Source organism: Sorex fumeus, unplaced genomic scaffold (assembly GCF_029834395.1).
Source record: "Sorex fumeus unplaced genomic scaffold, SorFum_2.1 ptg000008l, whole genome shotgun sequence".
NCBI lineage: Eukaryota > Metazoa > Chordata > Mammalia > Eulipotyphla > Soricidae > Sorex > Sorex fumeus.
Window position 1 is genome coordinate 50,507,134 of NW_026606065.1, and position 22,325 is coordinate 50,529,458.

The following is a 22,325-nucleotide window of genomic DNA, read 5'->3' on the forward strand; positions in this document are numbered from 1 at the left end:
AGCTGGGTTTTATATGCCTCTGAGTCTTGGCCGTTGATGGGATTATATGGCGCCAGGGGGCCAGTTCGTGGGTGTGACCCCCACCTACTGGAATTCGGAGGATCTGGGTGGAGGATGCTCAGCCCCGATCCGAGTAGGCTTGGAGATCTTAGCCCCGGGACCCGCTTGCCTTTGTTCCTCTGCCGGTACCTTCAGGTGTGCGGAGAATGGTCTCAGCATGGTGGTGGCTGGTTCTGGAGGTCTTTGGCTGCCGGAGCCCTGGTCGGGGCGGGGAGGAAAACTCAACCCGCTCCCCTCCAAGGGGCCCCGGCGAGGACAGCCAGGCGCGGGGGCAGGAGACTTGCTGTTGATATTTAAGGCTTTCCATCTGGGCCAGTGTCACCTCTGTGGAGTATGGTGGCCGAGAGAGTAAAGAAGTTATGCTGCTGGTCAGACTTCTTGTTTGCTGTCTTTATGTTATTTTTATGCTCAGAGGTCTTTTGTCTTCTACTAACCTCCCTCAGATGAATTCACTTATTAACCTGCTAAACAAGCAAAATCTATACCCCTTCACTATTCTTGATAACCCTGAGAGTAGACTAGATTACCTTGACTAAAAATCAGAGGCTTTAGGATTAAAGTCTAAAAGAGCTAAAAAGAACTTCTTTGTGTTTCAAATTGGTGCTTTTCTTAACACAGTTACATAATACTACCCTGGTCCCTTTTCTATTTTTCAGAGTCTTCAGATTCTCTCAATATCAGATTAAATCCCTTTGTTTTCTATGCCATAGCAGAAACAAACAAAACATGTTTACATTCAAGATAATGACAAATAAATAATAATAGCTCAGAAAAAGTAGGTTTCTTTTTCAATGGTGAAATTTATTCTTAATATGCTAGTAAAAGTAAAAAAAAAAACAAATGTAAAAAATGTTTCATAACACGAGGTAAAAGAATTTAAAACTGTTCTTAAGGAAAATACAATTGATATTATAATAATAAAGTCACCTAGAAAAAAGCAGTACCTGGAAAGTCTAAGAAAATTTATTTTCATTATTATGACACATACTTTTAATAAAACTTTTATTATATGTTGATATAATACTATATTCACGTTAGAAATATCTGAGTTCTCCAGCAAGATAAAACTTAATTTAGTAGGTGAACATTGTATCTGGAAGGACTGTCCTCTAAGTCAACATGGGGAACTATGAAATGTCCTTTTTTCTTAGTTACTGACTGGCTTTGAGCACTAGAGGCCACTGTGAGAGTTGTCAGAATGAAGATTTGTGAAAGTAAAGTTCTGTATCACTAAAGTTATGCCAGATCCCAGTGACAAATATCTGGGTCACTGCCAGCAGTATTTATGACAATTAAACTGCATTTTATTCACAAAGAAATGGGCAATAATGTTTATTGGCTACTATCCCATTAATAACACATTCTAACATGAAATATAACATAAAATCTCATGTTTACCATTTTCAAATAGTTATGTTTTATTTCTCAAAAAGAAACATTGAAAGTGTGACAATAGGAAAAATTATACATTATACACCAACATGGACATAGTGTTTTTCTAAATCATGTCTTCTCCACTGTTAATCATTTACAGACCCAAAAGAGCTTTAGAATTAATTAACACTTAGAAATCACAGCAAAGTTTTCATCATTTAAAAATAGTTAAGCAGGAAAATAAATTTTGTCACAAAAAAGAGGTCATTTTAAAATAAATGTTGATTAGTATTATCATATTTCCTTTTATCTCAATAAACAACCAAAATATGGTAATTTTAAAATTAATCTACACAGAATATGTTGTCCATATTTTACTATATAATTCCTACTACTGATAAATTTACTGTATCACAGTCATCTCATTGTTCATCGATTTACTAGAGCAGGCTCCAGTAACATCTCTATTTGTCCCAGCCCTGAGATTTTAGCAGCCTCTCCTTACTCACCTTTCCCAATGAATGGAGGCTCTTTCAGGATCAGGTGAATGAGACCTATTATAGTTACTGGTTTTGGCATATCGAATACACCATGGGAAGCTTGCCAGGCTCTGCCTGTGTGGCGGGATACTCTCAGTAGCATGCCGGGTTCCCCAAGATATATATATATATATATATATATATATATATAGAGAGAGAGAGAGAGAGAGAGAGAGAGAAATATATATGGTTTGTTGCCTACTGTCTGAACTCCATCAAACATGGTGTGGTAACTATGGAAAATGGGTAGGAAGTGTCTTATGATGTGTTGTGTGTGGCTGCTTGGTCCGGAAAGCAGCCTGGAGCGGTTGGGTAGTGAAGATGGGCTGCCAGGGCTGGGTCCCTTGGGGTGGGAAGGGCTCTCGCCCGCCCCCCTGTGGGGCGCCCCAAGTGAAAACAGCCTAGTGCAGAGTCCCACTGATAAATTAGGGTACCTTAATTGTTTTTTTTAATATAATATTCTTTTTATTTTTTAATGAAACATCATTCATGAGTTAGATACAATTACAGCCTTATACACTTTTGTGATTACGTTTAAGTCATACAATGGTCAACTACCCATCCCTCCACCAGTGCTCATTCTCCAACCACTAAAGTTCTCAGTATCCTGCCCGCCACCTCCACCCATCCTCCCGCTGTCTCTATGGCAGGCACATTCCCTTTCACTCTCCCTCTCCTTTTGGGTGTTTTAATATGCAATACAGGTATTAAATGGCCATCATGTTTGATCTATAGTCTACTTTCAGGACACATCCTCCAACCCGAGTGAAACCGCCAAGCATCCTTTGCTTGGTAGTCCCTTCTTTATCTCAAATGTATTTTCCCTCAGCATGTAAGGCCAGCTTCCAAGCCATGGAGGAATCCTCCTGGTCCTTATTATACTACACTTGGGTGTTGGTCTCCCCATTATGTTGCTTTATATTCCACAAATGTGTGCAGTCATTCTATGTCTGTTCCTCTTTTTCTGACTCATTTCACGTAAAATGATTCTCTCCATGTAGATCCACTTATATGCAACTTTCATGACTTCATCTTTTCTAACAGCTTCATAGTATTCCATTGTGTAGATATACCATAGTTTCTTTAATCAGTCATCTGTTCTCGGATACTCGGTTTTTTTTTCCAGATTCTGGGTATTGTAAATAGTGCTGCAATATACATACAAGTACAGATATCATTTCTACTGTACAACTCCATAGAAGTGGTATTTCTGGGTCAAATGGGAGCTCAATTTCTAATTTTTTGAGAAAAGTCCATATTGTTTTTCAAAAGGGCTGACCAGTTAGCGTTCCCACCAGCAGTGAAGGAGAGTCCCCTTCTCCCCACATCTATGCCAACACTGCTTGCTTTTGTTCATTCAGATGTGTGCCAGTCTCTGTGGTGTGAAATGATATCTCATTTTTGTTTTGATCTGCATCTCCCTGATGATTAGTGATAAAAAGCACTTTTTTCATGTGTCTTTTGGTCATTCATTTTTCTTCTTTGAGAAAGTTTCTGTTCATTTCATCGCCCCATCTTATGATGGGATTGGATATTTTCTTCTTGTAGTTCAACAAGTGCCTTGTATATCCTTGATATTAACCCCTTATCAGATGGGTATTGGGTGAATATCCTTCCCCATTCTGTAGACTGTCTTTGTATTCTAGTCACTGTTTCTTTTGAAGTATAGAAGCTTCTTAGTTTAAGACATATAATGAGAGAGAAGAAAGCAATATGAAAAAAGCAATCCCATTTACAACCATGACTCAGAAAATAAAATAACTTGGAATCAGCTTAACTAAGGAGGTAAAGGACCTGTAAAAGAAAACAACAAAACACTACTTCAAAAAATAAAATAGAACACGAGGACATGGAAACACATACCCTGCTCATGGATTGGGAGAATTAACATTGTCAAAATGGCAATACTTCCCATAGCATTATATAGATTCAATGCAATCCCTATAAGAATACCCATGAAATTCTTCAAAGAAATGGATCAAACACTCCTGAAATTCATATGGAACAACAAATCCCCACAAATAGCTAAAGCAATTCTTGAGAAAAAGAACATGGGAGGCATCACCTTCCCCAATGCCAAACTCTACTACAAAATGGTAATAATTAAAACAGCATGGCATTGGAACAAAGGCAGAGCCGCAGGCCAATGGAACAGGGTTGAATATACTTACAGGGCACCTTAATTGTGACAATACATTACCTTCTAGCTTTGGGGCCCCCAACCACAATTTTGGGATCCTTAGCTTTTCTTTAAATCTTTATTTCCAATATTACCTGGGCAACTTACAAACCCATAATGCCTACATTACTGCTTAAAGACTGCATCTGCAGAAGCCAATCTTTGTGACACTAAAATTCTTCTCATCTTCTGATGGTAAAAAGTGGTTAACTTTTAGGAAATTTTTAAGTACTAAAGCTATTCTCCCCAGAAAGGGGAAAATTCTTTCCCTTTTGACTTTGAGTCTAGAGATGAGAGCTATTTAGTGCTCCATGACCTAGATCACCACTCCACAGCTAGTCAGGCCAGCACCTTCTGCTCCTTCCTCCAGTATCTAGTAAAGAATGAAAGGGACACAGTGGTGTGTCCAGACAGAGAGGTCACCTATACAGTCCCAAATGAGGGGCCACCTTGCCATTTTATTTAGTCAGCTCCACATTTCTTCATTCTCCACACATCAGTCAATACTTATCTTTTCAGATACAAAGTATTTACACAGACAGGGGCATGGTAGGTGAGCAACCAGCCTGCACACTGAATGTTTATTTCATTCTTTCGTTTTTTGGGTCATGACCTGTTATGTTCAAGACTTACTCCACAACTTGCAGGAATGACAGATGACTTATGGCAGTCCCAAGGGGACTATATGAGGTGCTAGGGTTCAAACTCAGGCCAATTGTATGTTTTTCACGATGTGCTATCTCACCTGGCCCCTGTATACTCTTAAAGTAAGAGATTGACTTGTTTTTCTGAACAGAGTACTCCCTGCCAGGCCATATGATTTACAGTAATCAGAAATCTGCTTAATAAGCTTACATATCTCTAGCGGGTCATTTCTTGCTTTGCCAGGTATATGCAGCCATGATGCACATTTGTATCTTAAACGTCCCTTATTAGTTTCCCAATCCTATAAATTCCTAGCAGGATGCTTCCAGATTGCCAGAGCATTAGGGCTCTGATGCATGTTTGCATCTTTCCTTAAAAAAATTGTTTCATCCATAAGATTGTCTAGATCTTGGGTTGATTTTCCACACTACAAAAAAGTTGTGGACATTCATTCTCAGTTTCTCTAAGACTTATAGGGTAGTAAATAAGGAAAAAACTTGAATTTGACAAGATGCTATACATACAATTAAGATTCCTGAAGCATCTGTTAAGCCAAGCCTTTCCTTCCTTCCTTTTCCTTCTGGACTATGAGCTTTTCCCAGGAAGCTTTCTTTAATCATGCAAATATACAGCAGGTCCACTAACCTTGCCAGCCAGACGCACTTGAGTCTTAGCAGGAAATATAGATTATACTCTAATGGTGTTACACAGCACACTCCAACAAGAAATAATGTAAAAGTTGGCAGCCATTCTTAATTATTGTTATATAGCCAGCTTAATATGAAAGATTTAAAATGACATGGTGATGAGGGCTGGAGAAATAGCACAAGGGTAAAGAACCTGCCTTGACCTAGGATTGATGCCCCAGGAACCCATATGTAGGATAACACTCTTTTGTCCTTCCTTAGGTAACTTAAGTTTGTCAGGTCACACCCATCTAAGGACACTGAACTTCTATTGTAAGCAATGTCCTTTCTGTGTGGACACAGGAAGACAGTTAATATTATGCTTTGTAACTTGGGAGTTGATTGACTCCGAATAATATTTACTCCTGGGCATCTGATTTCTTGACTCAGTTGCCCTTAGTTCCTAGCACCCCAAAAGCAGGGTCCCAACGAGGGACTGAATGGACCCAGGGCAAGCAGTGAGCTACCCTGGCATCGAAATGGGCCAGGCCAAAGAGCCACGATACTCAACTATAAGTTGAGGGCATGATCATGGACAAATGCTGTCATGATCCAAAAGTAAGTAACGACGACACTAGGACCCTGCTGGAGCTAGGAAGATTAACCTGGCCTGAGGACTGCGGAATGTATAGTGAGATGTTCTCAGGAAGAACCAAACTAAATTTATATCTCTTACTGTGCTCATACAGAATGACATTGCTAGAAATATTAGAAGTAGATTTATTACAACTATTTAAGTAGATTACTAACTGAGGGAAGAACACACCCTTGTTGGGATCCCACCCTTGAGTGGATCTTCTAGTAATCTGAAGTAATCTCTGTAGATGAGATTTTATCCTTGAGTTAATCTCCTGGAGGAGTGGTGTTACCTCTCTTTGTTGATTCGTCAGTATTCAACCCACCTTTATGTCACCGCCTTATGTGACTGCTATATAAACTAAGAACATAAGCTCAGAGAGGGGAGTCAGAAGCGAGAGAGCTTGGGCTCCAGAGATCCAGAGTCAGAGCCAGAAGGAGAGAGGTTCCAAGATTGGGGCCCAGGAGAGAAGGAGGCAGAGAAAGACAGGAGTGAAGAGGATTGGAATAAACTACTATTATTACAGACCGGCCTGTTCCTCGTTTCTTCTTCCGTCTGCCCTTGACCAACATCCGTTCTGATCCAGGCCACACACAGCGGCTCAAGAGCACCAAATGCAGGCCGTGAGACAGTGTCATCCAGTGAGCCCGTGAACATACAACCTTCAGCGTGATAAGATTTTACACCCATAGTCTCCTAAACCCCAAGCACAGCCTGGTATGATCCCTAAAAAAATAAAAAAATAATTTTTCAAAATAATAAAAAATAGCACAGCAAGAGGGTGTTTGCCTTGCATGTGGCTAACCCGGGTTCGATTCCTCTGCCCCTCTCAGAGAGCCTGGCAAGCTACCGAGAGTATCCCGCCTGCATGGCAGAGCCTGGTAAGCCACCCATGGTGTTTTTGATATACCAAACACAGTAACAACAAGTCTCAAACTGGAGACATTATTGGTGCCCACTTGAGCAAATCAATGAACAATGGGGGGACAGTGCTACAATAAAAAATAAAATGACATGGTGAATTGAGACTATGGAAGGTAAAATAAGCTTCTTACAATCATTCAGAAAAGTCTCTTTGTTTCTGTCATTTCATGCATCAGGGTAAGGAATATTTATTGATTTATATTTGTACTCTTTGTAGATGAATGTTAACATTATTGTTACATATAATGCAAACTCCAGATCACTTGATACTAGTACAATAGTTCAATTCTAAAATAAATAAAATGAAGTACTTTTACCTGCACAAGTATTCACTGTCTTTTCCCTCCTTTTCTTTTACAGATATTTGTGCCATCAGGAATCTAGAATTATCTTTTGTGAGAAAGGGGGCTTGGGGCCACACCAAGCAGTTCTCAGAGATTGTTTCTGCTCTGTGCTCAGGAATGATCCCTGTTGGTGCTCAAAGGGCTATACACAGTGCCTGGGATTGAAATCAGGATGCATTACATACAAGGCAAGGGATTTACTCCCTAAACCATCTCTTCAGTCTCTAAAGAATGCTATTTCCTCTCAACCTTTATGTTGATTTAAAACTTTTTCTATTTCTGTATATTTCTTTATTTCCATAAATGTATAACTCTTCTGCTATAATTTTTAATGTTTTATTTTGCTTTGTTTTTTGAGGTTTATGCCAAACAGTTCTCAGGATTTACTCCTACCTCTGTACTCAGTGATAGGCAGTACTTCAAGGACCACATGTTGTGCCAGGATCAAACCTGGGTAGGCTTTATCCCTGTACCATTTCTCTGATTCTTGTACTAAATTTTTTTTCACATCAGATGGGTAATGTGCCAATTGCATAACAAGATTTAAGGAAGGTACACATCACACAAGTGTGTGAATACCCAATTGTTAGGCTTATGAACTGGAAAAAGAACCTATGCACTAAAAGTTTATATTAAAGTCTGTGTATATACAGTGGAGTGCTACTCAGATATTTTAAAAACATCAAATCTTGTCATTTGCAATGTGAATGACAGCCTGCTATCACAGATCAATTATAAAGAAAAATAACCATGTATTTAAAAAATAAACAAATTCTCGGATAGCACTGTAGCACTGTCCTCCCATTGTTCATCAATATGCTCGAGCAGGCACCAGTAACATCTCCATTGTGAGACTTGTTGTTACTGTTTTGGGCATAGCGAATACTGCACCGGAAGCTTGCTAGGCTCTGCCGTGTGGGTGGGATACTCTTGGTAGCTTGCCGGGCTCTCTGAGAGGGGCGGAGGAATCGAACTTGAGTCGGCCACATGCAAGGCAATTGCTCCAGCCCATAAATCAGACTATACTGTTTTTTTTTTTTTTGGAGGCCATACCTGGTGATGCTCAGGACTGACTTCTGGCTCTGCAAGCAGAGAACAATATTGAATGTCAGCAATTGAACCCTGGTCCACTATGTAGAAGGCAAGCACCCTATCTGCTACAAAATAGTACCTAGTAGAAGGGAAAGGAGAGGGGATCAGATCTTTAAATTGATAAAAAGAAATCAATTGTATTGTGGTAGATAGAAAATAGACTTTCAGTGATGATCACAATGTACTACATACGAAAGTCAAATTATAATGCTGCACATATGAAACATTTATATATATAATAAAAGTTTTATACACTATATTATTCAAACCAATGACAGCTCAATAAAAATTGTTATAAAAGTATATAATTTAATATTGAGAAATCCTACAAAAATTTATCACACAAATATTTTAATATTAATGTATAATTATATAAACATATACAGCTTTTGACAAAGTTCAAATTTATAACTGATATTGGAACACAAGTAAGTACTTCCTCAGTTTTCTAAGTTTTATCCATGAAAAATTTACAGCTTCTAGGAGTTAGTTAGAGGGAGAGTACAGCAGGTAGGGGGACTTCCCTTGTACACAGTTGACCCAGATTCAATCCCCAGAACTACAGAGTTGATTCCTGAACAAAGAAACAGGAGTAAGCCTGATCACCACTGTGAGTGTCCCCAAAACTCAACCCTTCCAAAGAGAAAGAAAGAAAGAAAGAAAGAAAGAAAGAAAGAAAGAAAGAGAAAGAAAAATAGAGAGAGAAGGAGGGAGAAAGGGAGAGAGAGACAGAGGGAGGAAGTGAGGAAGGATGAAAGGGAGAAAGGAAGGGAGGAAGAAAGGGAGGAAGGAAGGAAGGAAGGAAGGAAGGAAGGAAGGAAGGAAGGAAGGAAGGAATACTTATTTAACAATAAATAGTAACACTTTCATTGCATCTATTTTATAGACCCTCTATTTTACTATGTATCAGAGCTACTATGCATGCCAGGCTATTTATCTCAAGAAAATCATAGCACAGTGGTAGGGCATTTGCCTTACAAGCGGCCAACATGGCCGACCCGAGTTCGATTCCTCTGCCCCTCTTGGAGAGCCTGGCAAGCTACCGAGAGTATCTCGCCCGCACGGCAGAGCCTGGCAAGCTCCCCATGACGTATTCGATATGCCAAACACAGTAACAACAAAGTCTCCAATGGAGACGTTACTGGGCCTGCTCGAGTAAATTGACGATCAACGGGAGGGCCTTTACCTTTTTACCTTAGTAATCATAATTTTTGACTGGGACACACCTGGCAGTACTAAGAGCTTACTCCTGGCTCTGTGATCAGGGATTACACCTGACAGGGCCCATGGGACTACATGTGGTGTCAGAGAACAAACCCAAGTCTGTCATGCGCAAAGGAAGGACCTCATCTGCTATATTATCTCTCTTAACCCTATTAGTAATATCTCAATATTACAACATTGTCTTAAAGAACCCATAGTGTAGTAATATCTCGATGTCAACAATACTATTATATCATAAATATAATTTAGCAGATGTTTTGCTAAGGAAACATAAGCAACTTTATAATTGCATAAATAATTGCTTTGAACTTATAGGAATGTGGCATTATGCCCACAGAAAATTAACAATTACTAGATTTTAATTTTGATTTGCAAACACCCTGTGAATCGGATGTTCTAACACAAAAGAGATCATTAAGTATAACACATGGTGGCTTTTGACACTGCACGGTGAATTGCCTATTTTGGCAACTGCCTATACCTTTATTTTGACTTTTTTCACTAAATAGAAAGACTGTTATTTCCAAAGATTCTTTTGGTATTTATGGAATATTTCCAGGTTGATTTGTTCATTTCTTTAGTAGTAGACTTAAAATTCTATTTCCAGGGTTTTTTTTTTCTCACAAGTTTCAGGTTCCAGATCAATTGTTTATCTGAATATTTCTTAAATAAGAAAGTATTTTACATCAGCTACATTGACATGTCCTAGATTATGGTCAGCAAATTTAAACAAACATATCTAATGGGTGTACTATAGGTATAATGTGTATAATTAGGTAGGTACTTCCCTATGATTACTTTTCACAATAACCCTCACTCATATTACAGCCATTACATGCTTTCCTCCTTAATCCCTTATTTGCACATTGATTTAAATTCTAAATGTTCTAGTCATATCTGTATAAACCAGAGCAAAAAGAAGACCTGAGGAAGTTTAGCATTGCACAATTGTCAACTCAGAAAAACATGGTGATGCTAACAATAAATAATGGCATTTATTTTGTGTGGGTGGTTATATTTGTAACTTGGGAAACACATTTTCCAAATTGTATCCAAAATCCAAAAAGGGTCTTTTTAAAAGAAATTTTTAAGAAATAAAACAGAAAGAAGGATGAAACTGTAGAAGTGATTGATCATGAACTAGGTTCAGTACTCTAGAGTTCATTGACTTTTGATTGTACTAAATTGAACGTGGTGACTATTTAGGAGAACCAGGGAAAAAGATGTATGCAAAATTCTTAGACTATGCTGTCTACCTGGAAATTGATTCTCACCATTCAATAAAGAGTTTTCATTTTAAAGTTAAATGTTCAGTAAAAATGAGTTTCTTGCACAAGATGAAATTGGTTCAGTGGCCTAACCACCCCTTTTAAGTAAACAAATCTGAATAATTCACATATATATTGATAACCTACAAAGGGAAAAATACTGTTCAGCCCTAAAATTTTTTCTTGTATTAAAGGTAAAAAAATTCATTTGGCTAATAGAAACTAGACAGAATTACATGCTGAACCTTTGGTTAATATATCCAAGCTTAATTCAGTGAATGTCTTAAGGTATTTAGCTTACTGTATTATTTTGAATTTTCCATCACATAATATTTTTAACAGTATGACAGGAAAACTGTTTTCCAAATTTAGTAATACAAAGTAGTCTGTTTTGTAGATCATTGGGTTAGAAACTATATTATCATACTTTTGAGGAGTGGCACAACAGATGATGCTCAGAACTTAGTCCTAACTCTATGCTCAGTTATCACTCCTAGAGGTGCTGGAGATTGAACCTAAGTAGGCTTTGTAGAAGGCAAGTGTCTTAACCCTTGCAATATCTCTCCAGTCCCTAGATTATCATACTTATAAGAAAGTTCTGACAAGATTGTCTCACTTGATTTGTTCTTCTTATTCAACATCTATCACAGTAAGAAAAGAAGTGCTTTAAAAATTTATTTCCATCATCAAACATTATTCATAGTACATTCTTTTTTTAAAATTTGTATTAGTGAGACATCATGAGGTACAGTTGCAGACTTAAAATATTTTTGTGCTTGGGTTTCAATTATACAATGATCAAATACCATCCCTCCACCAGAGCCCACTTCCCACCACCACGGATCCCAGTATCCCTCCCACTCTCCATATCCCCCATCCCACCCTGCCTCTGTGGCAGGGCATTCCCTTTTGTTCTCTCTCTCTTATTGGGTGTTGTGGTTTGCAAAAGAGTCAATGGGTGACAATCATATTTGGTCTATAGTCCACTTTCAGCATGCTTCTCCCATCCTGGGAGGATCCTCCCAACACCTTTATTTGGTGCTCCCTTCTCTATCTGAGCTCCCTTTTCCCCTAGCATGTGTGTTTGGCCTCCAAGCCATGGAGCAAAATTCCTGGTACTAATCTCGGCCATTTTTGGGTGTTAGTCTCCTATTTTGTTATTTTATGTTCCCCAGATGAATGCAATCTTTCTATGTCTATCCCTTTCTTTCCGAGTCATTTGGCTTAACATGATACTTTCCATGTAGTACCACTTGTATGTAAATTTCATGACTTCGTCTTTTCTAACAGTTACATAGTACTCCATTGTGTAAATGTTCATAGTGCATTCTTAGTATAAAGAGATATCTGTTTGACCTCAGAATTCTGGGTTTTGGAGATTTTTGGTTTTGTTTGTTTGTTTTTTTGCTAGCGTACTTAATGCATGCTTCTGATCATTTTTGTAGTATTTTCATAATATGGTATGTAAATTTTAAAGAAAGTTAATAAGAATAACTTAAAATATGAGCCTCCTCTGGGAATGTCTAGAATGCATGACTTTAACATCACCAGGAAAATGAAAACAAAATCTAGTTTTAATTATTTCTGCTCTCATTCTAGATATTTCTTCACTAAGAATATATCAATGCTAGTTTATTTCTGCTTCCAAAATAAAGATGAAATGTTTAAGGTAGAATCTTCTCTATGCAGGGTCGCATAGACAAATGGTACATTTATTTCTCCTTGTATTCTCTTCCCTCTTCATTACATATTTCAATTGCATTAACATCACTTCTCCTGGGAATTCTCCATTAACAGATCTGTCTGTCCATTAGGATATTTTCCGTGATATGATATTGAGCTTCTGCTCTCATATGCCATCCTCCCACTATTAGTGCTAATTAGGTTCCCTTGCGTCAGAGTAATATTGTTCCATCTTTGCATTCCCTGTGAAATGCTGGGGAAATACAATGATATACAGCTTTATTTATTACACACTGCATGTTTTTAAATTGATCTTAAAAATTCTATGATGTTGTCATTATGTTGATTTAAATTTTCAAAGTTATAAACTTTAACTTTCCAAAATTGATGTCTAAAATTTATTATAATATAGTCCAAAAATGTTGAATTCCATACCAGCGACTTTTGATTATAAATAAAAGAAAAAGGGAAAGTGAGAGAAGATAAAAGGGAACAAAGAGAGAATGGAAAGGAAAATGAAGGACAAAGAAGTAGCTCAAAGGCTGAAAGCATGCTTTGCATGAAGGAGGCCAGCTTTTAACCCGGAATATCAGTTGGTCCCCAGAGCACCACCAGGAATGACCCCCAGGCACAGAGCTAATAGCCACGGAGCATCTCCAGATGTGTCCCAAACCTCTCCAAAACAAAGGGAAAAAAAGTTGTGATTTACCAAAATATATGCAAATTTTACATGCAAATGTTAGACAAATTTTATTTACGTACAAATTTTACTTACAAATTTCCCAAAAATACATAAAAAGTCACATACAAATTTTATATGCTAAATACATGCAGATTTTAGTACATTTATGATCACTATAACAAGATTTATTAATTCAATTTTAATTTAAATAAGAATATTACAACTTTAAAAGTATTCTAGTTCATTATAAATAAATCATTCAGGTTCTTGTACATACTAAGCTTAAAAGTTTGATTACTTCCTTTTACTCATTTTGTACTCCTCATTTGCTCTTACAGTTTTTTTCCTTCTATTAAATTATAACAAATCAATGGCATGATAAAAACAAGTGAGGAGACTGTTCTATTTTAAGAGGTAAGAATAAAGCTGATTAAAAGTAAATCCTGGTAACTAAAATAAAAACTTTTTTAAATTTTATTTAAAAAATAGAAAATAAACTGGGTAAAAGGAAAAACAAAGTGCCAGAATAACTAAAAATTAAGAGGCAAAAAATTAACAATTAAAATTCAGAATGTTATTTTAATCTTATCTCATTTTTAGAATTCAAAAATGTTAATTTTAATCTTAGCTTAACCAGGCATTTAGTGTTCAAAGGGATAGCCCAATGGATTGAGTGTATGCTTTGCACATGGAATGTTGGGGTTTGAGCCACATGGTCCCTTGAGAACCACAGAGAGAAATGCCTAGTAATGGAGCCAGCCAGTATCCCTGGTAAGTGTGCACCTGCCCCCACCAAAGAAAGAAAAAAAATTAGAAGGTACTTTCTAAAGTCAGAGAAAGTGAGAATAGAGGATAGGGTGCTTGCTTTGCAAGCAGCCAACCTGAATTCTATCCTTGGCATCCCATATGGTTCCTCCTAGCACTGTCAGGAGTGATCTCTGAGTGCAGAGCCAGGAATAAGCTCTGAGCATCTCCAGGTGTGGCTGCCCACACCTGAGTCACCCAAGGAAGTTTTCAGGTGAAGCAAACTGATTGTGAATTGGGTGGTATATGATACCAAGAAATGGCTAATTTAAAATATTGACATAAAAAATAGCACTCATTCAAGTTCGACATTTCTAACCTACTTAGACTGAGATAGGAGTAAAATAGTATACTGCCTGAGATTTGTTGCAAGGCATGTTAACAAAGTAAAAAAAGAAAAGGGGGAATATGTGAAGTGAATCAGGGTAAAATCCTGATCTGCTAATTGTACTTGATTATACATATATAGAGATATATTATTCCATACATAACTTTTGTGTAAATTAAAGATTTTCACACTAGTAATAATAATAATTAGTAATAACATTACTAGTGATGTAAAAGCAACATATTCAATATTTAAAATAATATATTATATATAAATTAAAATGTAAAGTTTCTCCCTCATAAAAAACCCACAAATTTTCACTGGAGTGATTATCATCAATTTGGTATTGTACATGTGTATATACATGTATATGTTATTGTTCTATTAAAATGTTTTTAGGCTTTTTCTTAAGGAAAACTTTTTCTATCTTTTCTATCTTTCGAGTCATCCTAAATAGGATTGGCAGAACATTAGATGAAGGACAACCATGCGAGCAAGCAGGGTTCCGCAAAGGATTCAGCACCATCGACCATATCCACACGGTAACCAAGCTCATTGAGGTTTCTCGGGAGTTCAAGATGCCGCTCTGCTTAACGTTCATTGATTTAAAGAAGGCCTTTGATTCTGTTGAGACGGAAGCGGTCATTGAAGCCCTAGCCAATCAGGGCATTCAAGCCCAATACATCAGGATCCTCCGTGAGCTCTATTGCGGATTCACTACCAGGATCTCACCATTCTACAAAGAAGTGATCGTTGATGTCAAGAGAGGGGTGCGGCAGGGTGATACCATTTCACCGAAACTCTTCAGTGCCACCCTCGAGAACATCATGCGACGACTGGAATGGGAAGGAAAGGGAGTGAAGATAGATGGTCGGCAATTACACCACCTCCGCTTTGCTGATGACATTGTTTTAATAACACCAAACATCAGCCAAGCGGCACAAATGCTGGCCGACTTTGACCGTGAGTGTGGAAAGGTAGGACTACAGCTGAATCTTACGAAGACAATGTTTATGAGAAACAGCCTTGTTCCTGACGCCCCATTCGCTCTCAATGGAACGACCATCTCCGAATGCAACAGCTATGTCTACCTAGGTCGAGAGGTCAATATGACAAATGACCTGGCACCCGAGCTGCGCAGGAGGAAGAGAGCGGCTTGGAACGCCTTCAAGAACGTCGAAGAAATAGCTAAGAGGACGAAGAACCTCCGGCTCCGGGCACATCTCTTTGATTCCACTGTTCTTCCTGCATTAACATATGCCTCAGAGACCTGGGCCCTACGCAAACAAGATGAGAACGCTATTCAGGTCTCCCAAAGAAGAATAGAAAGAGCTATGCTTGGGATATCACGTTTCACTCAAATGAGAGAACAAATCTGGAGTTCTGACATCCGTCGACGATCAAGGATCAGGGACGCTGTCTCATTTGCCAAGGTGTCGAAAATCAAATGGGCTGGTCATGTAATGAGATTTAAAGACGACCGTTGGACTAGAGCTGTTACTGATTGGATTCCACGGGATGTCAAAAGACCGCGTGGCCGCCCACCTACCAGATGGTCAGACTTCTTCGTCAAGATCATGAACGATCGGTTTGAGGCCCTTCATGTTCCCGGAGCGAACAGATGCCATTGGGCTACACTAGCACGTGACAGGGACAAATGGAGACGTTACTGGCGCCCGCTGGAGCAAATCGACGACTAACGGGAAGTTAAGTGATTAAGTGATCTTTGGAAGGGGATGTAGCTCAGTAGGTGAGCTTTTTCTTAGCATGTGTAAGGCACTGAGTTCAATTCCTAGCAACAGAAAACAAAACAAAACTTTGTCTTGCTATTTTTCATGTCATTAAATCAAAATCTATTTTATTCAGGGTGGGGATGGTGCTTACGGGTAGAGAATTTGGCTTCTGTGCATTTATGACGCGCTGGTTGGAAAGGAGGAAGGGAGGCAAGGAGGAAGGGATGTAGGGAGGGAAGGAGGGAGGAAATCTACTATATTCTTAGTAACTGATACAGAGTATACCTTTGGGTAGTCTGTGTGGATGGCTATCCATCACTTGATCACTTGACATCCTGTTACTCATCAATTTGCTCCAGCGGGCACCAGTAACATCCATTTGTCCCTGTCACATGCTAATGTAGCCCAATGGCATCTGCTCATTCTAGGAACATGAAAAGCCTCAAATCGATCATTCAGAGTCTTGACAAAGAAGTCTGACCATCTAATAGGTGGGCGGTCACTCAATCTTTTGATGTCCTGTGGAATCCAGTCGGTAATGGCTCTAGTCCAGTGGTCATCTCCAAATATCATTATGTGTCCAGCCCATCTGATTTTCGACACCTTGGCAAACAAGACAGTGTCCCTGATTCTTGACCGTCGACAAAGGTCGGAACTCCAGATTCTTTCTCTCATTTTTAGTGAAGCATGATACTCCAAGCATAGTCTTTCGATTCCTCTTAGGGAGACCCAAATAGTGTTCTCATCCTGTTTTCGTAGGGCCCAGGTCTCTGAGGTGTATGTTAATGCAGGAAGAACAGTGGAATCAAAGAGTTGTGCCCGAACCCGGGGTTTCTTCGTCCTCTTAGCTATTTCTTCGACATTCTTGAAGGCATTCCAAGCTGCTCTCTTCCTCCTGCATAACTCAGGTGCCAGGTCATTCGTCATGTTGACTTCTTGACCTAGGTACACATAATTGTTGCATTCGGAGATGTTCATTCTGTTGAGAACAAATGGAACGTCAGGAACGAGACTGTTTCTTAAAAACATTGTCTTTATGAGATTCAGCTGTCGTCCTACCTTTCTACACTCATGGTCGAAGTTGGCAAGCATTTGTGCCGCTTGGCGAATGTTTTGTGTTATGAGAACGATGTCATCAGCAATGTGGAGGTGGTGTAGTTGCCGACCGTCTATCTTCACCCCCATTCTTTCCCATTCCAGTCATCACATGATGTTCTCGAGGGTGGCACTGAATAATTTCGGTGAAATGGTATATCACCCTGCCAAACCCCTCTCTTGAGGTCAATGATCACCTCCCTGTAGTATGGTGAGATCCTGGTAGTGAATCCGCAATACAGTTCATGGAGAATCCTGATGTATTGACATTGAACACCCTGTTTGGCTAGGGCCTCAATGACCGCTTCAGTCTCAACAGAACCAAAGACCTTCTTTAAATCAATGAACGTTAGACATAGCGGCATCTTGAACTCCAAAGAAACCTCAATGAGTTTGGTTATCATGTGGATATGGTCGATGGTGCTAAATCCTTTTCGGAAACCAGTTTGCTTGCATGGTTGTCCTTCATCTAGTGTTTTGCCAATCCTATTCAGGATGACTTGCGTGAACAGCTTGTAGACGACAGACAACAGGCAGATCGGGCTATAGTTGCCAATGTCGTGGATGCCTCCCTTCTTGTACAATAGTACAGTTCTGCTGGTTTTTCATTGGGACTGAACCTTGCATTCAGACAGGTAGTGTGTGAAGAGCCGAGCCAGTGTATTGATGAGTACTTACGGCAGGTTCTTCAGGTGTTAGGTCTGACCTTGTCTGGACCAGGTGCTGTCTGCGTCTTTACCAACAAAATGGCATGTCGGATTTCAGAAGGGAGAGCATTGGGAATGACATATCCATCTTGCGGAATTTGGTATGTGGGCAGGTGGATATGGCTATCAAAGAGATCCAAGTAGAAGTCATAGATAATCTTCTCCCCTTGAGACTGTAGCAAGTCCTGGGTTGACATAGGTGAGTTTCAGTTTGACACCTCTACTTCTGATCAGCTATAAATGGAAAGTCCATATGGTTCAATAATTTTCTGGATTGAGTCACAGACCTCAGAGAATTACATTTGCCTCTTTATTGAAAGGGACAGAATAAAGGATACAAATGAGGGGCTGGAGTGATAGTAAAATGGGGAGGGCACTTGCCTTGCATGCAACGGCCTCAGGTTTGATTCCCAGCATCCCATATCGTGCCCTGAGCACCGCCAGGAGTAATTTCTGAGTGCAGAGCCAGAAGTAACTCCTGTGCATCGCCAGGTGTGACCCAAAAAGAAAAAAAACTCACTTTCTACAAGATCATTGTCAGTGATTTTAATGTCAAGATAGGACCAGTTGATGTTGGAATTGGTAGATACAGGGAAAAACCCACCTTGTGAAGTAGACATTTTGTGTGAGCATAGCGGCTATGAAAAAACAGTTTCATAGTGGTGTAGAGAGTTTCTTCCTATATATCAGCTCAGGACACACACAGAAAATGTTCAAGAAATTTCAGTGATCATTGTTTCTAATATAATTGGGCTTATTTACAAGCCCACCAAAAAGAAAATCAATCTTTTGAATCTGATTAAGGAAAATAATTTCCTTGTTTCCATTCATATATTTGTTTTTTGTTTAGTTTTGTTTTTGGGGCCACATCTGGCAGTTTTCTGGGCTTACTCCTGGCTCTGCACTCAGAGATCACTCCTAGCAGTGCTCAGGGGACTATATGAAGTACTAGGGATTGAATCTGGGTCAGCAATGTGCAAGGTAAATGCCCTACTGACTGTACTACCACTTTATCCCTGTCTATTTAAATACTATTTAATATGCACTAAAGTTGGAAATAATTGATAGATTTTTCTGGCCACTTTTATATTATTTCTGTGAAATATTAACTAGGGTCCTTTTCCTATTTTCCCATTGAGATAAAACTTACTGATAGCAAATTCCAAAGAAATGAATAGCTACCAGCAAGATCTGGGGGTAAAGTCTGATCAAACCTGAATTTCAGGTAAAAGAATATGCATTCTTTAACTTAATCTGACTAAAGAAATTCAGGAGGACAACCTTCAGGTACTTGTCAGTTTAACCCCTCTCATCATTAAGATGGATAAAATTTTAGAAGATAAATTAGCTATTTCCTGATACTAGATTGTAATGCAGGCAGCTGACACTTAAAGAGTCAAGATGCCAGAAAGAAAAGGACAATAATTATACATGTGAGCTTCAGTTTGCCCTTAGAGGAATTTGCCAACACTTAAAGCACCAAAGAGTTTACCGCCCAAACTGATATTTAACTTCTAAGCTCACAGCTTTCAGCATGCTCAACAAGAATAAAAAGACTAAAATTGATGCTCGAGCACAAACAAAGTAAACAAATTGACTTGGAATTTAACAACAGAAAGACCATCTCCCAGGACTAAAAAAGGAACCAAAATATAACAGGCCTTACATGGATTGAAATTTTATCACAAATCATTCCACCCATTGATTAAATCCAGATCTACCATTACATAAAATGCCTAGCAACGGAAGAGTGAATCCCCTCTGGAAGGAATCATACACATGCTTACTATTTTTATACCTAGTATTAAATAAAAAAATTACTAAGAATGCCAAGAGACAAAACCATATTACTAACAACCAAAAAACCCAAAACAACAAAAATGTATAAAAAGAAATATAATTGCAGATAGTAAAATAACTATGATTGTGAGAAAGAAAAAAGAAACATTTACATAGAATAATAAACCCTAAAACCAACAGCAGGCTTCTATATATAATAATTATCAACGATTATCAAATAATTAGAATAATTATCATCTGTATTTCAATAGCATGATGACTGGAGCGACAACACAATGGGTAGGGCATTTGACTTGCATGTGGCCAACCCGGGTTCAATTCATCCATCCCTCTCAGAGAGCCCGGCAAGCTACCAAGAGTATCCCACCCGCCCGGCAGAGTCTGGCAAGCTCCCCCAGTGTATCTGATACGCCAAAAACAACAAGTCTCACAATAGAGATGTCACTGGTACCCTCCTGAGTAAATCGATGAACAACAGGAGGACAGTGCTACAGTGCTATTTCAATAGCAAAATTTTTAAAACCATCTAAATTGGAGAAGTTTTGCACAATAATGGGCACTGGTGGAGGGATGGGTACTGGATCATTGTATAACTGAAACCCAAGCACAAAAATTTGTAAGTCTACAACTGTACCTCATGGTGTTTCACTAATAAAAATTTAAATAAATAAATAAAGAGTAGTCACTTTTTCTCCTTTAAAAAAAAAAAGGTTCCAGAGATTACTTGCACAGCAATGAATATACTTAACACTACTGAACTCTACACTTAAAAATTAGGATGATAACATTTATCAAACCTGCAAACCATACTGGTGTTTTCATACCAGTCCACAGATTTCAGTTATAACCCTTATATAGATGATTCATTTTTAACCTTTATATACATGCAGATTTGCAGTTGAAGACCACTGACTTACTCTACCACAAACTTTTGAAACCTAAAGTATTAGAAATAAAGAGGTGTCTTCTGATGTATAAATTGTACTTCACCAAAATTATTTTTTTTAAAGAATGAATGAGCTATAAAAATCATGTAAAGGGCTGAGAACTTACTTTGCATGTAGAAGGCCCAGATTCTATCCTTAGAACTACATGGCCCTCCTTGCACTGCCAGGCATGACCCTGGAGCACAAAAGGACACAAGGAGTCAAAACAAAATATTTGGAAAGACATCCATAACACAAAAACAAAAATATTTTTTTACAATGACACTGATATCCATCAGGGAAAAGCAACATTACTAGAGGTAGCAGATAATTCATTTAGAAGGATGAATCCACTAAATTAACATAATGATTACAAATCTGCAAGTTTCTAATAATATCACTTCAAAAGAAGAAAAAAATGAAAAGATCAAAGGAAAAATAGTCATATAATGATTAAACCCCAAAATTTTAATGCATCTTGTCCAGAAAAAAAGAGCAACTAAACAAAACTATAGGATTTAGATGATATTAGCATACTGTTTTGTTTTGTTTTGGTTTTGTTTTGTTTTGTTTTGTTTTGGGGGGGCCATACCTAGTTCTCAGGCTGTACTCCTGGCTCTGCTATCAGGTATCACTCCTAGTGAGCTTGGCAGACCAACCAGGGTGCTGGGGTTTGGATACAGGTTGGCTGCATGCAAGGCAAATGCACTACCTGCTGTAATATTTCTTTGACCCTGATATTAACATGATTAAAAGAGCATCATTTAAGTACTGCATAGTACAACAGTATATATGCTGCTTCCAAGTGCACATAAACTACCAAAATTTTAACAAGTGTAGTATTATAAATCATGTCTCAACAGATTTCCAAAGCACTTAAATGATTAATATTATAAAATATTACATTTTCTTTCCACAAAACCTTGAAAAAAAAAGAAATTACAATATGAGGCTGGCTCAGCGATTAAAAATATTTACTCAGTAACTACCAGGCCTGGGGTTCAAACCCCAGAGCTGCACACTCCCCCACAAGTGGTGCTAACAGCTCTGATGGACAGGATCCTTGGTGGTGAAAGGAATGAGGAGACCCTGACAACCTTAAAGTTCAAGATGCCCAGTAGGTGGGGTGGGAAGAATCAACTATAAAGGAAGTCTCTGGTTCTACAAGGGATCTAAAACTCGGTGAATATGCTTCAGTAACTATTCAGCTCTAGGCCCTCCTTAGCCTGTTTGTAAGATCTTATGTATCAACTTTTATCTGTGATGTCCACAAAGGCACAATTTCATCTTTTTTTTAACAGCTGAGTAGTGTTCGATTGAGAATATATGACACAATTTTTTCTTTTTCACTCATCTAACAATAGGCATTTAGGTTGTTTCCATACCTTGGTTATTGTATATAACTTGGGCTATTATTTACAATAAGAATTTAGCTAAGGGTGTTTGGAGGATCCTCCCAGGAGGGGAGATGCATGTTGAAAGTAGACTATGGACCGAACATGATTGCCACTCAATGCACTTTTGCAGACCACAACACCCAAAAGGAGAGAGAGAACAAAAGGGAATGTCCTGCCACAGAGGCAGGGTGGGATGGGGGGATGGGTGTGGGAGGGATACTGGGATCCATGGTGGTGGAAAATGGGCACTGGTGGAGG

The 22,325-nt window shown here is 38.6% G+C and overlaps 1 non-coding gene across 1 annotated transcript; it reads right to left on the reverse strand.

Moving 5' to 3' along the window:
* Nucleotides 1-7,835: 7,835 nt before the first annotated feature.
* Nucleotides 7,836-7,939, reverse strand: LOC130019547 (small nucleolar RNA U13). Its single transcript, XR_008791856.1, has one exon. It is a non-coding gene; the product is annotated as a small nucleolar RNA U13 (small nucleolar RNA).
* Nucleotides 7,940-22,325: the final 14,386 nt, after the last annotated feature.